The following is a 16,953-nucleotide window of genomic DNA, read 5'->3' as shown; positions in this document are numbered from 1 at the left end:
TTATGTAGTGGACAAGCTACACAACAGTTATATACCAGCTCAATCTCATTATATATTTTAATTTCTTGAGATCTAGATTCTAAAGGAATGATAGTAAAAGGTTTACATGCAATTTCTTGCAAGTTTGTGTCCACTTTTAGAATGTTCTGCTATGCTATGCTATAATTCAGAAAATTTGGGTTGAATACTGAAATTACCACAGAAAAACAATCGTCTGAATTAAATTTTTCCATAGCTGTACAATAAAAAATTTGAATTTAATATTATTACAACTTTTCTGCCCTTAATTATAATGATGCATCAATTTTGTTTAATTTTTCATAAAATAATTATAAAAATATTAATTAATACTTACAGTGTGCACTAATTGGAGTTGATCTACACACTATCTGTATGATCTCTCGCAGTCTTTTAAGTTATCTGGTAACAAACTGTGAAACAGTCTATTAGAAAAACAATCTCATTTTCAATCTCGTGAGTTATGCTTTAACTCTATGGGCAAGCCACACCTTGTTTTATTAATTATAAAATGCAAACAACATTATATTGTATATACTCTTCTCTGCTGTTAGGGTGCCTCATATTATCTGCTACATTCAGTACTGCACCTTTTCTTCATCGTGCTCTTTAACTTATCACTCTCGACCAACCACTCACCACTCAAAAGTAGCTATGTATATCAAACTGATACCAGCTCTTAAAGATAATTATATGTATCTTTTGGTGGATGATACAACGAAAGAGGCAGCCATTGTTGATCCTGTGGAGCCAGAAAAGGTATTATGATCTTATTAAATGTACATCTTTGATTTACTTTCTCTATTGAGGTTGTGGAGTTTGTTGAAAAGGAACAAGTCAAATTACTCTACAGTATTAACAACTCATCATCATTGGTGGAAAAATTGTATCTATAATTATGTTTATTATATATTCTTTAATCTATTCATCAAACTAATTAACTATTTGTTAGCCACCATCCATTCATCCCTTACAGCGTCCATTCATCCATCTATTCATCTATTCTTAGGGGACCATGCAGGTGGTAATGAGAAACTAGTAACAATGATATCAGATCTCATAGTGTGTGGTAATGATGAACGTATTGGAGCTTTGAACAAAAAAGTTAAAACTAAGGACATTATTCAGGTAAACTAATAATAGTAATTCTTTTTTTCTATTCCTGTTCTTGTATAGGTTGGTAAGCTATCTGTCACTGCTCTGGAGACTCCATGTCATACAAGTGGACATATTTGTTATTTTGTAGAAAGTCTAGATAAGTCATCCAAAGCTGTCTTCACCGGTAATATAGCAGAGATGTGTGTGTGTGTGTGTGTGTGTGTGGGTGGTGTGTGGTGTGTGTTGTGTGTGCTGTGTGTGGTGTACATATTACTGAAACTAACATTCACAGAAAATCCATATATCGGCATTGCAGATATACTAGTGTTACATTATCTATATCTTGCTGTAACCTTAGTTACCTTACAGGTGACACTTATTTTGTGGGTGATTGTGGGTCGGTTTTTTGAAGGACAGCTGAACAGATGTATCATGCACTTTGTGAGGTATTGGGGTTCCCTCCCTCTGGAAACAGTAAGAGTGCACTGTTGATAGCTAGGTATTATAGTGGTAACAAGAATGCAATGTCTAATGTTACTAATGTCTCTTATGGATAAGTGTGCTAATCATTGTGAGAACTTTTCTGTTTGGACTGATAAGATCATCTAATAGTGATGATATCAGATTAAAGTTGACCTTGTTGAACCTTACTATTATGATATGCCCACTAACTAACTCCACTCACTCTAAAATTATATTAGTCTATAGTTTGGATATATCTCTAATAATTATATTTTCCTTATATTTAATATTTCATGTTATTTGTTCTACTCAAGTGTTAATCATCTAGGGTGTGCTATATGGCTACTTTGTCCTATAGTTGATTTGTAAATAGTTCATTTGTAAAGTACATCTTTTGTTGCCAGCTGGCTAATATGATGTAATATAACCAAATGTCCTGCCAAATATGACGTTATATTCTGTAAACATATAGTCAATCCCATGTCATGTAACATGTTTGCTACCTTTATTCTCTAATTGTTCTAGATTAGTATTCTGATACTATGATAACTTTAATGATAGCAATGTACCTTTATTATATAATCACTTCAATATACTATATATACATGTACTATTATATATGTCATTTATTATATGATAACTTTTGTTAATAGCAAGTGTACTGTGGTCATGAATATACACTACAAAATTGGCATATGCTCAGCATGTTGACCACTATAATAAGATATAATCAATGAAGATAGCATGGGCTAAGGTAGATATTATATTATATCATATTATATAATATATATTATATATAATCATATTATATTATATCATATTATATTATATTATATTAATTATATCATATATTATATTATATTATATTATATTATATTATATTATATTATATCATATTATATTATATTATATCATATTATCTTATATTAATCATCATTATTTATATTATATTATATATATGATTCATATTATATATATCATATTATTTATATTATATTATATCATATTAATATTATATTATATTATATTATATTATATCATATTATATTATATTATTATGGGACTATAGGCTAAAAGGGAGGCTAATGAACCACCTATTCCATCTACTATTGGAGATGAGTTCAAATTTAACCCTTTTGTTAGAGTGAGGTGAGATACAAATGTTCATTTTAGAGAATAGTTATTTACGTGGAAGAGACAAGTATGGTGGATGGATAGATGAGTAGGCAGGTAAGGGGGAGGTGTCTGTCTGGTATATGGTTTGACAGGAATATAATATAGGATAACTATTACATATAACAGTGGTTATACATAAAAAACATCATCATTGCTATGTATATAACACTTCCTAACACTCCTCCAGTTGGTGTTGTCATTATAGTAATACCAATGTGAGACCAATTTCATTATTTTACATGCCATTAACAACTTAACAACAACACTAGGTCTTATAGTAATTCATGTTTTATACCTTACACATGTGAGAGCCCAGATGTACAAGCTCTGGCTAGGAAAATGCTCCCATGGCTACAAGGCCTTCCTTCGTGAGTGAGGAGAAGAACACCTTTAGATACAAGCTTTAAGCTGTTTGGGAGAGAGTTAGGAATAATAACAGTGTCTAATTTTTTCTTGATTTTCTGTTGGTGTTTGTTTTTAATTTTTAAGTAGTTATTTGTTGATATTATTACAGCTGTCCCTTTGGCCAAATAGAATATTATTGGAAATTAGAATATTACATTTATTGTTGTCAGTGTAGTGTAATAACAAAGTTTTTTAGTTTTTTCCATTAGGTGGAAAACCATTGTTTATGTTCAATTGTTGATTCTTAATTCTCATCTTAAAATAATTCTTTTACATCCAAAACATTTTTTATAGGATTTTACAGTGATCTATACAGTATTATTGTGATGCTAAGGATGAGTCATTTTGGACATTTAATTTTTAATCTTGATGGTACATATGATATGCATGGTAGTAAGTGTGATGTAATATGTAATGTATGTATATGGGTTCGAACTGTAGATTACAATGAATGTTGACACAGATTTGATATGCATGTCTTGATATTGTGGATCGCTTTATTTGATCCCATCTGTATACCAAAATCACAAAAAAACATGTTAATAAAATATTATTAACATTAATAACTATATGTACCTGTACACATTGGATATATTTTTCTGATGTTTGTGAAAATCCTTTTAAATAAACCATGAGATCTTTTGGGAAATAAATATCAGTGCTTATGATATGATACATTGACTCACTTAATCAGCTGTACTCCCACTATTGGTGTAGGCTTAGCTATTTTTGCTGAGGTGTGGTAACCCTAAACGCAATAATTTCTTCTTACCTTGATTTTTAGAGGAGGCAAACTGAATGACATCTCTTATTATCGGTGCCTTTAACCACTCCATTACTGTGAATCTCTTCGCTCCTCGAAAGTTGCCATGCTCCTTGAGCTGGCGTTTCTGTGGAATACAATTCTGATAAGTGATGGACGAAGGATCTCTAAGAAATGCTACACACTCATTCTTGAGTTTTCTCCAGCCAAATCCGAAGAACACATTAAAATAAACACCAAAATTGTTTGTACATCACTACGCACCAACTAACATGAATTTTAGCTTTGGCAAACAAATATTAAATATTGATTAATTAGGACTTAATTGTTGTATATAAGGCTGAGATGTGTTTACATCTTTTTATGCTTACTTAGGTTTTTAAACCGTCAGCATCTTGAAAGTCAAGTTTAACGACATGCTTGTGAAAAGACATGTAACACATCTAGTTTGACCGATTTTCTGGCAGCACGTTACTGAGAGCCCATAATCATCCGTTCCAGTCCCGTTGCCCAGCATTGCTGATGTAACATCCATTCTAAGATTCATGACATGACCGGTTATTTTGAGAACAAGTCATACAAATTAACACCAGGCACATGTTTCTTACCTTTGGCAGCTTCAAAAGGAACTGGAGTTTGCTCCATCACTGTTCCTTATGTTAACTGGACAGTTTTGCTTGCTCTTTATGAAGCCATGAGTTTGCTGAATAGTTGACCACTCTGGCAGCTCCATGTATTTGGATGTCCATACCTCATATGAAGCAATATTTAGTTTATGCTCCAGCCTGCTCAACAAGCCCATTGCATCCAATCAAATGACCCTCTTGTGCAGCGAAATAAACTGAGGAAAAACATATCTTTTATATTGCAAGAATTACAACAAAGCACACTGTTATACTTTAAGGGAAGGAAACTACTATCCCTCAATATCTTTTGCTATTCCCCCTACATAGCATACAAGTGCAACTTGCAACTACACAACATACTGAGCTTTACCTGGTGTTTCACCACTATTGTGTAGCATTGATGTTCTGCTTTCCACGTTAGAAAGAGCTCTTTCACTCAGTCTAGATGACCTGTTACACAGCTGCAAAATGTACTGGAGTTAGCTCCATCATGTCTTTGAAATTTGGAGAGCCAGTCCTGTATTTGATGCGACATATCTAAGACAAGCTTATCTGGCCATGATAGGCACATGTGTCAAATGAGTTAACTCTTTGTAGTCACTTGAATTAAGCCAGTGAAGGATTGTAATTCGATCCAATTACTTTAAGAGCTGCAAGACATCCTTTTACGAGATGCACCATGAGATAATGATACCCCAGTAGTCAGCTGTGGATTAAGACTATCTACATTTTGGTGAGTTGAGTCGAAGTGAATCTCTTGTGAGGCAATGACTATGATCGCAAGCTAACTGCTTCTACAAACGGACTGAGGTCATCTCTGCAGTCTGGACAACAATGACAACCAATTCTACTGGCGTGGCCTCCTGGAAGCGTGTATCGAACAAGTTGTCTTCTCGTTCCTATCTGACAAGCTAATGTTGAATTCCTGGCAAGGAGTCATTTGGATTAACTACCTCTTGCGGGTTGTATGGTTTGAAAGAGAAGCGACGAGATTTAAGCAGGTGGAGAAGTGCTTCAGCCATCTTTCAGTAGGTATCTTGATAACAGGGGAAGACTCTTCTATTAGAATATTATTCACAGGTACCAGTTATGACTGAACAGACCACGAATGACACGGCAGAAAGCGATCCAGTATTTTAACATAACCACTTCGCGCTAATGTCCACCTTCTAATTCAGCCACTCCACCATAAGAAAAGGTATGCACCTTTCAGCACTAGGAAGCTATCACTTCTAAGACGAGCTCTTTTCCACAAGCCCATCATGAGGCAACCCAAAGTGTAGATATTGGTAAACATCAATATGTCACTGTCATCATTCCACTACTGCCTCCAATGTTTACATTGTCCTTTTCAATTGGCTACTCTCCTTTGTTCTTACTTTCTTTAAGCCACAGGAAGATGAACAAAAGAAAATCGTCCTTGGCTGTGGTAGTATGTAGTTGATAATATCTATAACGGTACGAGGTCCGTTAAATGGTTTACTGTACATGTACATTGTAAATAACAGACAGCCCTGATGTGTAATACAACTTGTCCTTTACTTTAGTTGTACCACAGCTGGAGAGAAAGGATTTTTCTTGAGGTTGTGTGTACTAAGTAATTAATAGACAGTTGGAGTTCATAATGTCATTTGTACACATAAATGACACACCAATGTGGTTTCTTTGAGTCTTCAAGCTCTAGAGGCTAAATGATAGGAGAGTTACACTAAAACCATCTGGGCTGCTCTTGGAGGAGGTATGAATCACTTCCAGTGAAGGGCAGAATTATTTTTGTTCTCTAGTCCAACAGTATGGCTAGCACTTCAAGGGTAAGGATGACCAGGTCAATTCCTTGCTACAAAATTAAAGAAGATGGGGTATCACAGACCTTCTAAAGTTCAGTAAACAATATTTAACTAAAAACAAAAAACCATTATATTAAAAAAAATAAAAAAGAATAAGAAAAAAAAATATATAATTAAATTAATAAAAAACAAAAACAAATTATAACGTAAAAATTTATAATATTAAAAATAAATAAAAAAAATAAATAAATATCTAGTAGTTAATTTATAATTAAAAATGGCTATATATATTAGGAATTATAAATTAATAATTAAATAATACAAATAAACAAAATAATTAATAATCTTATATTATATAAAATTCTTAATAAAAATAAAAAATTTTAATATTATTAATAATTAAATTATTAAAAAATAAAAAGCTATAGAATATAAAAGATAAATGATGCAATATGGAAACTGCTAAACCATTAGTTGTGACCAGTCCTGGTTCTCAGGAAGTCATATTATTGTAATATTGTCTTCACTTCACTAAATGATGACCATTATCTTAATGGGTCAGTCCTTAGTGATTAGTCGTCGGACAGACACACATTAGAGACCAAATGAGTGGTCACAAATTACTTCATTGTCAATTTTTCTGTCTTGTTTAGTTGATGATCATTATACTACAGTTGAGGTTAGTCTTAGCTCAAAGTTGAAACTGTTCATTGTACTTGTAGACATTATCAAGTCATTATATTCTAAATTAAAACATTTCATTATAGCATCTCTATGAAAGCAAAAACCTGTAATTGCTTTATTATTTAATTATCTATTCACCTTATTCACATTATGCAAACAAATACTTCTCATCACGTTCATCGCTACTCCAGGGAATGTGTCATTCAAGAAGATGGTGAAGGAGTATCCTCAGGGCACCTGTGCTAAGTTTTTCTATCAATGCCAAAACAGCCAGGGAAGAATCATTTGGTATGTTACTATATATAGTTCTAAAATAATAAAAATATTGGGTTATGATCACACATAACACACCAACCAATAATATTTGCAATATTGTTTTTAGAGGACAGCTATTAAGGAGTATGCTTCCATGGTCCCATCTGAAATATCTCACGTCCTTTTATGGAGTATTGGAGTGTTAAAAATGGCGAGTAAGAGTTACTGTCTGTAGTATCATTATTATGACTACCAATAATTCAGAGAAGCGGGTGTGTTATCAAGAAGATCTAGAGGTTCCTCCCGCAGTAAGTTTATAATATGTGTATTATTTATAGTAAGTGGTGAGGTGAGGAGGGTGAATAGCAAACACTGTTTGCGATTGTTAACACATTATAGTGAATTCATACTCTTTTAAATTTGTAACTACACAACATATAGTCTGAATGTGAGTTGAAACATCGGATGACTTAGTCTCCAGTTACTCCCTGAGCTATGTTAGAGTCTGATGGTACACTAGTCAACTGTTTCATACTCTAGAGAGAAGAGACAGATGTTTTTGATGTAAGGAAGATTTATATTGATTTATTACTTGTTTAATGTGTGTAAAAGTGAACCCAAGTATGGCCATTTATATGAACTAACTAATTGTTTGAAGCTGTTAAGTAACTAATCATTTATAGCCTTGAAGGCACCCAATTTTATCAAGATAACAATACACGTAGGACATACTGTTAAAAATACTTTTACTTGAGCTATGATGTATTGGCTCTATTATTCATTGTAACAGATCTTACCTTCTTATACAGGCTGCAATCAAGAGGCAAAATGGCCCAAGATGGATGAGTTATTAGAGGTGTCTTATAAGCTGAATTCTGAAGCCTGCAAAGGCAGCTGACTGTTGAGTTCTACAAGTGTGGGAAAGCAGTTGATGGTGGTGTATGTGTGTGTTTGATATTGTGATCAAAGAAGTGTACTTAAAAAATATGATAATAATACATCTAGTATACTACACTTACTGTACATGTACATGGTCTGTACATGTAGATGAGTATGGGATAAAAGATATGGTATATAAGGTAATCAATTAAAATGTGTGATAAATATCTATAGATTTTTCGGTGGAAGCACTTGAAATAAGGACATGTATAATGTGATATGCCGTTCTTGCCCTAAAGATTACGGTATATTGAACTTATATTGGCCATCTTGTATAGAACGCATTGTTTTCTAAGTCCAAAAGTACAGTATAGTGAGTGGTGATTACTTGTAGAGAGCAAGGTGCATTATAGTTTCATATGTTCATTGTTGAGGATAATAACACCTAAACTAAATCGATTGTTAAAATTAATCATTTATTATGTCATTCTTAATAGTGATGGTGATATCATACGCAGAACAAGAATTGATAGAGAGTGTGGTTCCAAAATGATAGCCAATGATGGAGACTTCTGGTAGTATTTTCGCCACCCCTAAGATGTCAGTCCATTGTGCATGTGTAATATACCGGGTTGATCTAAGAACTACATTAAGGAAGGGTGAACATCAGTGGAACAATCTAATTACTCCAATGTTTACATATGTACTATGTCTTACTGGAAGCTCTTGCACTTCTACTAATATATGTTTGTGTTCTTGGAAGTTTTCCCCAATATGGATGTCCTTGAGAAATGCTTCCCTAGTGGCGACATTTACTCAAAGTAGCCTGACAGTATCTTTGGACTATATGAATTTTCTTTGACATATATCTGTTATCTATGTAGAGACAAGTGTTTTAGGTAGTTCAGTAAGTTTCTTATTGAAACATAAATAGTTATAAAATATTAGTATTTCAATAGTTCAGGATATAGATGTTTTTTATCAAATAAGTCATCACGTTGTTATTTCTATAAAACTTTTTTAAATGATTTAACGCCCAATAGAAAGGTATTATATTGGTGTACTAAATCATTACAAATGGGAGAACAACTAAAGGTAATAAAGTGATAGACACAATGAGTGGAGATGGCATTCTGGGCGGTATGATTTTTGGTTAGTTTAAACAAAGTATCTATAGTTACGGCTTCTTTAAGCCATTTAATGCTTTCTTATTGTGTTTGTTAGTAGCAGATATTGCATTTTACAATTTAATAGTAGGTATAATAGTTATAATAATAACATAGTTATAACCAATACCTGTATTACTTTATTTATATATGCTTCTATTTCCATTTCCAAGATTTTTGACCGAGCATTGAAAATGAGAGCGCACAATTTATAGCTGATTGGGACGGGTATAGTCAGTAGGAATTAGTATTATGTCAACTCCTACTACTACTGTCCATGTCGCAATAATGTCAACTCTCATAATGTTGTTCCAATAACACTCAACTCCTAAATACTCAGCGTTGTATGGAAATGTTATTATGTATGTACCTTAATCCATTTGTTTGTAATAAAGATAAATGACTGACCAACTCAGGTCATCAGCCAACTGAGGCACAATTGTAGAAGATTTCTGCCACATGTTCTACGAAAAAACCAGGATCTGCGAAATTTAGATTTGAACAATGTTAATGAATTCATGTTAGCGTGGGTTTTACCTTAGTCACTTGAAAGTGGTGACATTATGGGAATCGAAGTTTATGAATTGTTGACGTTTGTGGACTGAAAAAACCCTTAATTTTGAGACCCAGGCCATCTATCTAATGACTCTCTACTGCTGTTTAGATTAGGTTATCCTCTATCGAGACAGTTTCTATTTGGATGAGGCATTCATTGACGTAGTTTTGGTAGTAATGGTAAACATATAATACATAGGTATCTCTAAGGTTTGGTTTTCCTGGCAAAGCACAGACTACAAATTAGGAAAGATTGCGAATGCATTGGGTGCTGCTGGAGTTTCAGTCTGTTGGAGGAGTACTGATTCCCAACGTCAAAGTTAGAGCACCCTTAAAATCATGTTAATATGGTTTGTCTCCTCCCTGGGGAATTCGTCAAGGCTACCTACCACAAATGGAGTTTGGGCAGTTCATGGATTAGAATCTTGTTTAACTTTTTGTTTTTGAACTAGATGTCCGCTTGAATAATTACTATTGAATTATGAAGCTTTTGTCCCTTTAGGTGAGTTGGGTTTATTGGAAATGAGTTAAAGGGGTTTAGCAATCACGGGAGAAAGACGCTCCAAAGCTGCTAACAATATTTCTTCCTCTACTTAAAAGACCGAGGAAAGAACTGGACAAAATTTCCGGCAATTTTGAGGACTGCGAGGGTCAAGTATTCACATCTGGCATTGGTAAGTTGGTAAGTCTTAGCTACATAAGACACGTCATTTAGGAGTCGGGACATGTTTGCATCTAGGACGGATATCACATTAGTTTTATTGGAGTATATCACAATATGTTTCTATGCATCAGAGTGGAAACCATGGGGACTTGAGGTCTAGAAGGTAGTCCTATTAAAATATATCGTCCAATAATCCGTCAACCCATCCTTTGTCTGGCATCCAGGCAAATTCATCAGGTAAGGACGTCGTGTATTCATTTCTCACAGTGGTAGTACTAGTGAAACCAAATTAGTGCTGCATCACAAGTAATTATCAAAAGGGGTGGTAAACTCCTGTTAGCAATAACTGCAGACAAGTACAGCAATATAAACACTACAGCATCAGAATATTCCCGTTATCTTTAGCAAGGTCCATTTGAATAAACTCGTTTAAATAGCCTAATTTATAATGATGTGAAAGTTGAGGGAACATTTGATTTCCCTGCCTTCTACAAGCCTATTGTACAGTCAGTTAATTTGCTGGATATCAATTGGTATGCTCTCTTGGTGTAACGGAGATGTATGTAATGGTTGTTTGGTTGTGAGTAAGTGCTAGAGAGGAAGTTAGTAACGAGGATTATGCCGTAACCCACCTGGTGGAGCATAGGAAAGGAAGAAATGCAGTGAGGACTATGTGGTTATATGAGAGCTTCCATTTTAAAATGTGATTATTTTGTATTAATGCCTGGATTAAAAATGGTAAGATTGATAGGGATCAAAGTTACTAATTCTTTTTACTGTGCTTCCAAGAACATTCCCAAATGGTCAGCTTCTGGTTTCAAAGCTGTTTTGACAGGGAAATGATAAGATGCACTTGAAGGAATACTAGAAGATTCAATTTTTTCATGTGTGACTGTGAGCAAGGAGGGATCATTTGGGCAACACACAAGGTTTTTTTTTTATTTTATAAAATTTTAAATTTTATTAAATTACTGGGAAGGTTGCTGCGAGTACCGAGGCGTCCTATATTGAGAATCTAATTTAAAATGTTAAGACCGGATATTAAAAAACAACAGGAAGCTTGGTCGTGCTTGCAGCAGCTGGTAACCAACTATCTTCATAGTTATCGTTTGAAATTAAGAGTCATAGTTATATTGTTGGACAAACATCCAAGCCTGTAGCCATTGCTTAGGGGCAGGGTGGGGCTGACCTTGGTGGTGACTTAGCTGATTTCTAGGGATGCTGTTTCTCTTAACAATAATTCCTTGTGGGTATACAATCTTTATATGCAATAATTGGAAACACAGATATCAATATTAAAGGACACCAGATAATAAATTTGAAATTTCTCAAATAGCCTTACTAATAACGTGAAACCGTCTATATGGAATTACTGAAGACTTTGCGCTACTTACTGTCCTTGATTACTAACCTCTACTAGACATGTGCTATGTTGAATACTTTGATCGGTGGTCCTCCAACAACTCCTTTGTAATTTTTGGTAAGTCTCTGTCTTCCTTTCTTCTCTCTGTTTGAGGTAGGCTCTTCTTAATTGTACATATCATTGAGGAACTGGTTGACGTTGAAGAGTGGCAGCTGTAAACCTGATGTCCGAGATGTAGCTCGGAGCACCCCATTACTATAGCTTTCGTTCCATTAACCCATTATACGAAGGATAAAACTCTAATTAAAGAGGGGGAAAATCTTATGATCAATATACATAAAATGTAATTATTTAAGGACGATTGATGTCTTTACCAACAGTTTACAAAAAGAAGATTTTAGGAGATGTGTGAAACAAAATCTGGATATAGTAATGAGTCATTGTAGGTTCCTTAGGAATAATAATTAATTAGTGATAACTATTAATAATTAATTAGTAAATGCAAGGTGGGTGGAGAGCGAATTATTTTACCAATGGACCTAAGGAAAAATTTTGTCCATCACACGTAAAAGCTTAAATAAACCAATAAATGACTATGGCACAAATTATTGTTATTTACTTGAATTCTTGTCTGGCTTAGTCTCTCGAATGGGACTGCGTCTCACGAGATTTTTTTCTTCTCTTTTACACGGAAATGTTTTGTTTGGTGCTGGTTTGAATGTCATTCGCTTCAAAAACTGCAAGTTAAACGTTGAAACGCTGTAATAAGATTCTTATCATCTCACAGGAGGGGATGGAGCTGTGCCAATATGCGGCTATGGTAACCAGAAACCAATTAGGCAGTGGGTTGTGGCCTCAAGCAGGACATAGGCGTGGTCATCACTTTAATGTTATAAACCTTATAATAATATAAGAATAATAAATACTACAAACAACTTTATTTTAAGAACAAACAAAAGGTAATTGGGTAATGACAAGTCTAGCTACATTAAAAAAATATATGAGATCATGAAATTATTTTGCAGTGTATTTTTAATTAGACCATTGACTCCGAGGGGCTTTTTTACAAATTAGAACGGTCAGCTAAAAATGCTTAAATTTTATTTTTAATTAGAATTAATAGGATAAGTGACACTAATAGGTGCCATGTATGTATGTTTTAATTATGAATGAAAGTATCCTTTAGGTTTCTTATTGCCTATTTCTAATTTATTTCTGAGCAGGGACAATCTGCTCTATTTAAACATGACCTTTAGAACTAACTTCATGAAAAGCAGGGGTGTCAGGTGGTTGTTTGTTATGTGGGGGTACAAATCTTGAATATGAATGGAAGCCTTCCTTATTACTAGGAGCTAAATAATACAATTATTATCTCGCCTACTACTCTTAGCAAGGTATTGTTATCTAATGAACATATTTAATTACTACTCACCTTTTTAAGCTCCCCAAGATCTTATTTTTGGGTAATAATAGTTAAAAGTGACATTTGGTGATATATATTATATGACGCAAGTAGATATTTATAAACACAGTAACTTGTCCTTAATGACAAATCTAGCGGCGTGGTTTTGGTGAACTTCTACGTCTGAGGACGCCTCAGTAAACTGACAGGTAATGAGTATCATATATGATGAGCATCATCTAAAATCTATCACCTTACACCGCTAAACCAAACCTTATGACACCTAGTGATGTCATCATCAGAGTACAAGTTAATCATCATAGACGTAAGTTACACCAAGAAGGAACCCCCAACATCCTAACCAATTTTTTCGTTTCATTCATGACTAAAATTTACTAAATGTAAAAAGTTGAGGTATAATCAACAATTAATTATGAACTGAACAAGTAATGGATGAAAATAATTGGGTATATTAAAAATGCATAATTTTTTTAAAGCCAGCACGTGACAGATCTGACTCCATACAACTAGTCGGATATACTTGATAGCTGTCTCCTACAATCACTAAGTTTCACTAATTCACATTATATATATTATCTACACATATTGTAATAAAAAATGATTTTTAACCATTAAACGAACTTAGTTTAGGATTTTTCTGACAGAAATATTGTAATCTTATATCACCTTTAGGACATTTGTCTTTTCACTTCCTTGGTTCTCTCTTCACTCTCTATCCACGTCATTGTCCCCATCATTTCCTAACTACTCTAATTTTTCTTTCCCTGCCAGTAGCAGCACATGGGAAAAAAGGGGAGCTACCTTTCCATCCAAAACATCCAATCTGTTACTAATCCAGTTTTTAACAGAAACCTTTCCTTTTCCTCTAGGTTCTCCTTCTCTACTTGTGACGCCTGCGGGAAGACTCTTGGTGGACTGCTGAAGGACCTCTTGGGAACTGACTGGCGGCCTCTTGAACTGACTGGAACTCTTGTAACTCACGGAGACTCGGGACTACTGGAAAGACTCTCTCTTGTGTTGTGACTTTTAAACTACTTAAACTGTCTTATTTTTAATTTTTAATTTTCTTTTTTCTGTAATTTTAGTTTTTTGCCTTATGATTGTTTTTAATTTAATATTGACGTTCCAAAAAATTTTTTAAAATTTTCCAAAAGTCAATTTCTATCTTTAGTTTAAAATAAGAAAAGTTTAATTTAACTTCAAAACATTTTCAACTTTTTAATTTAAAAATTTTTAGTTATTTTGACTTTTTTCAACTACAATACACGGAAACTTAAATTATTAACCCCAATAATTATAATCTTTTTTTTAAACTTTTTTAAAATTGTTATTGGTTAACCGTTTTGGAAAAATAAAATAACTTTATATTTTTATCATATTATCATTAATTTTTTTCTTTTAACAGTTAAAAAAGGGAATTTCCCCAAACTAATTTTTAAAGTTTAAGAAAATTTTCCTTTTTAGTTTCTTTAGGATAATTTGGGGTTCTCAATAGGGGTTTGGACAATTTGAAACTCAGGAGGACCACAATAAAGATTTTTATTTTAAACAAAAAGCCCTTTTTAAATTTTTTTTTGTTTTTATTTTTTTTTTTTTTTATTTTTTTTTTTTTTTTTTTTTTTTTTTTTTGTTTTTTTTTTTTTTTTTTTTTTTTTTTTTTTTTTTTTTTTTTTTTTTTTTTTTTTTTTTGTTTTTTTTTTTTTTTTTTTTTTTTTTTTTTTTTTTTTTTTTTTTTTTTTTTGGTTTTTTTTTTTTTTTTTTTTTTGGGGTTTTTTTTTTTTTTTTTTTTTTTTTTTGTTTTTTTTTTTTTTTTTTTTTTAATATTTTTTTTGTTTTTTTTTTTTTTTTTTTTTTTTTTTTTTTTTATTTTTTTTTTTTAAATTTTTTTTTTTTTTTGTTTTTTTTGTGTTTTTTTTTTTTTTTTTTAACCCTTTTAAAAATTCATAATACAAAATGAAAATTGAATTTGCCTTTATTTAAAAAACATTACAACCTCCACATTAATGACCCCCAAACAATAGTTATGAATATTATTTAAGTCTGTGAGTTATCTCCAATCAGTCCTTGGTACCATTACCAAAAAATACCATTCCATTCTTTTCCCTTTAAATAATTTATTTCCTATTTCAAATAGTTCACATTGTTAAATATGTTTTAGTAAAGGGAATTAGTAATCATGAGGGCAAGTTTAAACCCTCTTAAGTGTTCCAACGCCAAATTATTGAATTTTGGTCTGTTATAATACCGGATAAGTTCTGAGTGAATTTTTTTTTTTTGCACAGTGAAATTGAAGAATGGGTTTAAAGGTGTATATTTGTTCGTTTACTTTGCATATCCCTTGGGAGCCTTTTCCATTTTCAAGTTTTTAAATGCTTTGGAAAAACAGTTGAACAAAATATTTCCCAATATTTCATAGGGTTTTGGGTTTTTTTTTAGGAAACCATTTCTTTATGAAGGTAACTGGACAAGTAATGTAATTTGAAGATTAAAATTAATGTACTTGGCATAGGTTTTTATGAATTTAAACGATATTGTTTTTGAAATAAAAGCCCTGTAATGGGGATTTTGTTAATGAAGAAGTTGAGCTAAACCCAAGAAACTACCCACTTTACAAAATCCATTTGAAAAAACTACGTTTTTTAAGATGAGAATTAGGAACAATTTGATTGCCGTTGATTTAATGCCCTTATTTTGAGAACTTTTTACAATTAGATTTGTGGATTAAAAATTTTCTTTTGGATGGATAAAGTTATTTTTAATAATTTTTCGTTGTTCTAAAAACATTTCAGTGTAGCCTTTCAAGCCGTAACAAAAATGAAAATAACACATAAATTAAAAACAATTCATACAAATTTACCTTTTGAATAAGTGTTTTTAAGTTTTTCCCTTTTCTTAGCTAATGCTTGTTTAACTCTTTGGTATTCACAACTTGTCTTTTGTTGTTAAGCCTGTCCTTTTTCTAATTTGGGCGGTTTGTAGTTCACTCACTTAACTTTAGCGTTTGTTTCCTTCGATTATGAGCCTAAAATGTAATATAAAAACTAAAATAATTTATAATTCATTATTAGGATTAGTAGAATAAAGATGTGATAGGTGACAAGGCAAATTGTCAACAAATTTTCAAATACATAGCAAAATGATCACGTTCTTTTGTCAATTTTGGCTTATTAATTTCATACTTCTTCCCTTTTTAATTTTAGTTGAGAAGTAAAGCTTAAACAACTTGACCTTCAACCCAGTAGATTTTAAAATTAACAATCTTCAAACAATTCATTTAGTACTTTAGACCTTTAATGTTAAATTTGATGATTTTTTTTGCTTTCCCCCTTCTTTTAAATTTGTTCTACTTCTTCTAATTTCTGTGAAAAAATATATAAATTTCGATGATTTTATTTTAGACCAATTGATTTGATTCTGCAGCTCTTTCACACTTTCTTTGCTGTGGCTTTTTCTGTCTCTAGTTCTGTTTACTTCTCAATTTCCAGTCTCTTTCCTCAGTGCTTTCCATCCCCTTCTCTAGAAGAATTCATCTTTTTCTTAAATAGTTCCTTCACTTTGTTTTTAACTTTAGGCTTTGAAGTCCCTTAATTTAAAGCCAAAAAATGTTGAGTATCCAAGTTAATAAGTTT

At 32.4% G+C, this 16,953-nt stretch overlaps 1 pseudogene; it reads left to right on the top strand.

Annotated features, from left to right (window-relative positions):
• Window positions 1-672: 672 nt before the first annotated feature.
• Window positions 673-14,296, top strand: LOC121392437 (annotated as a pseudogene).
• Window positions 14,297-16,953: the final 2,657 nt, after the last annotated feature.

This window comes from Gigantopelta aegis, unplaced genomic scaffold (genome assembly GCF_016097555.1).
Source record: "Gigantopelta aegis isolate Gae_Host unplaced genomic scaffold, Gae_host_genome ctg3823_pilon_pilon:::debris, whole genome shotgun sequence".
NCBI classification, from domain to species: domain Eukaryota; kingdom Metazoa; phylum Mollusca; class Gastropoda; order Neomphalida; family Peltospiridae; genus Gigantopelta; species Gigantopelta aegis.
The sequence above is the reverse complement of the archived record's forward strand: the minus strand, read 5'-3'. Positions and strand labels throughout refer to the sequence as shown.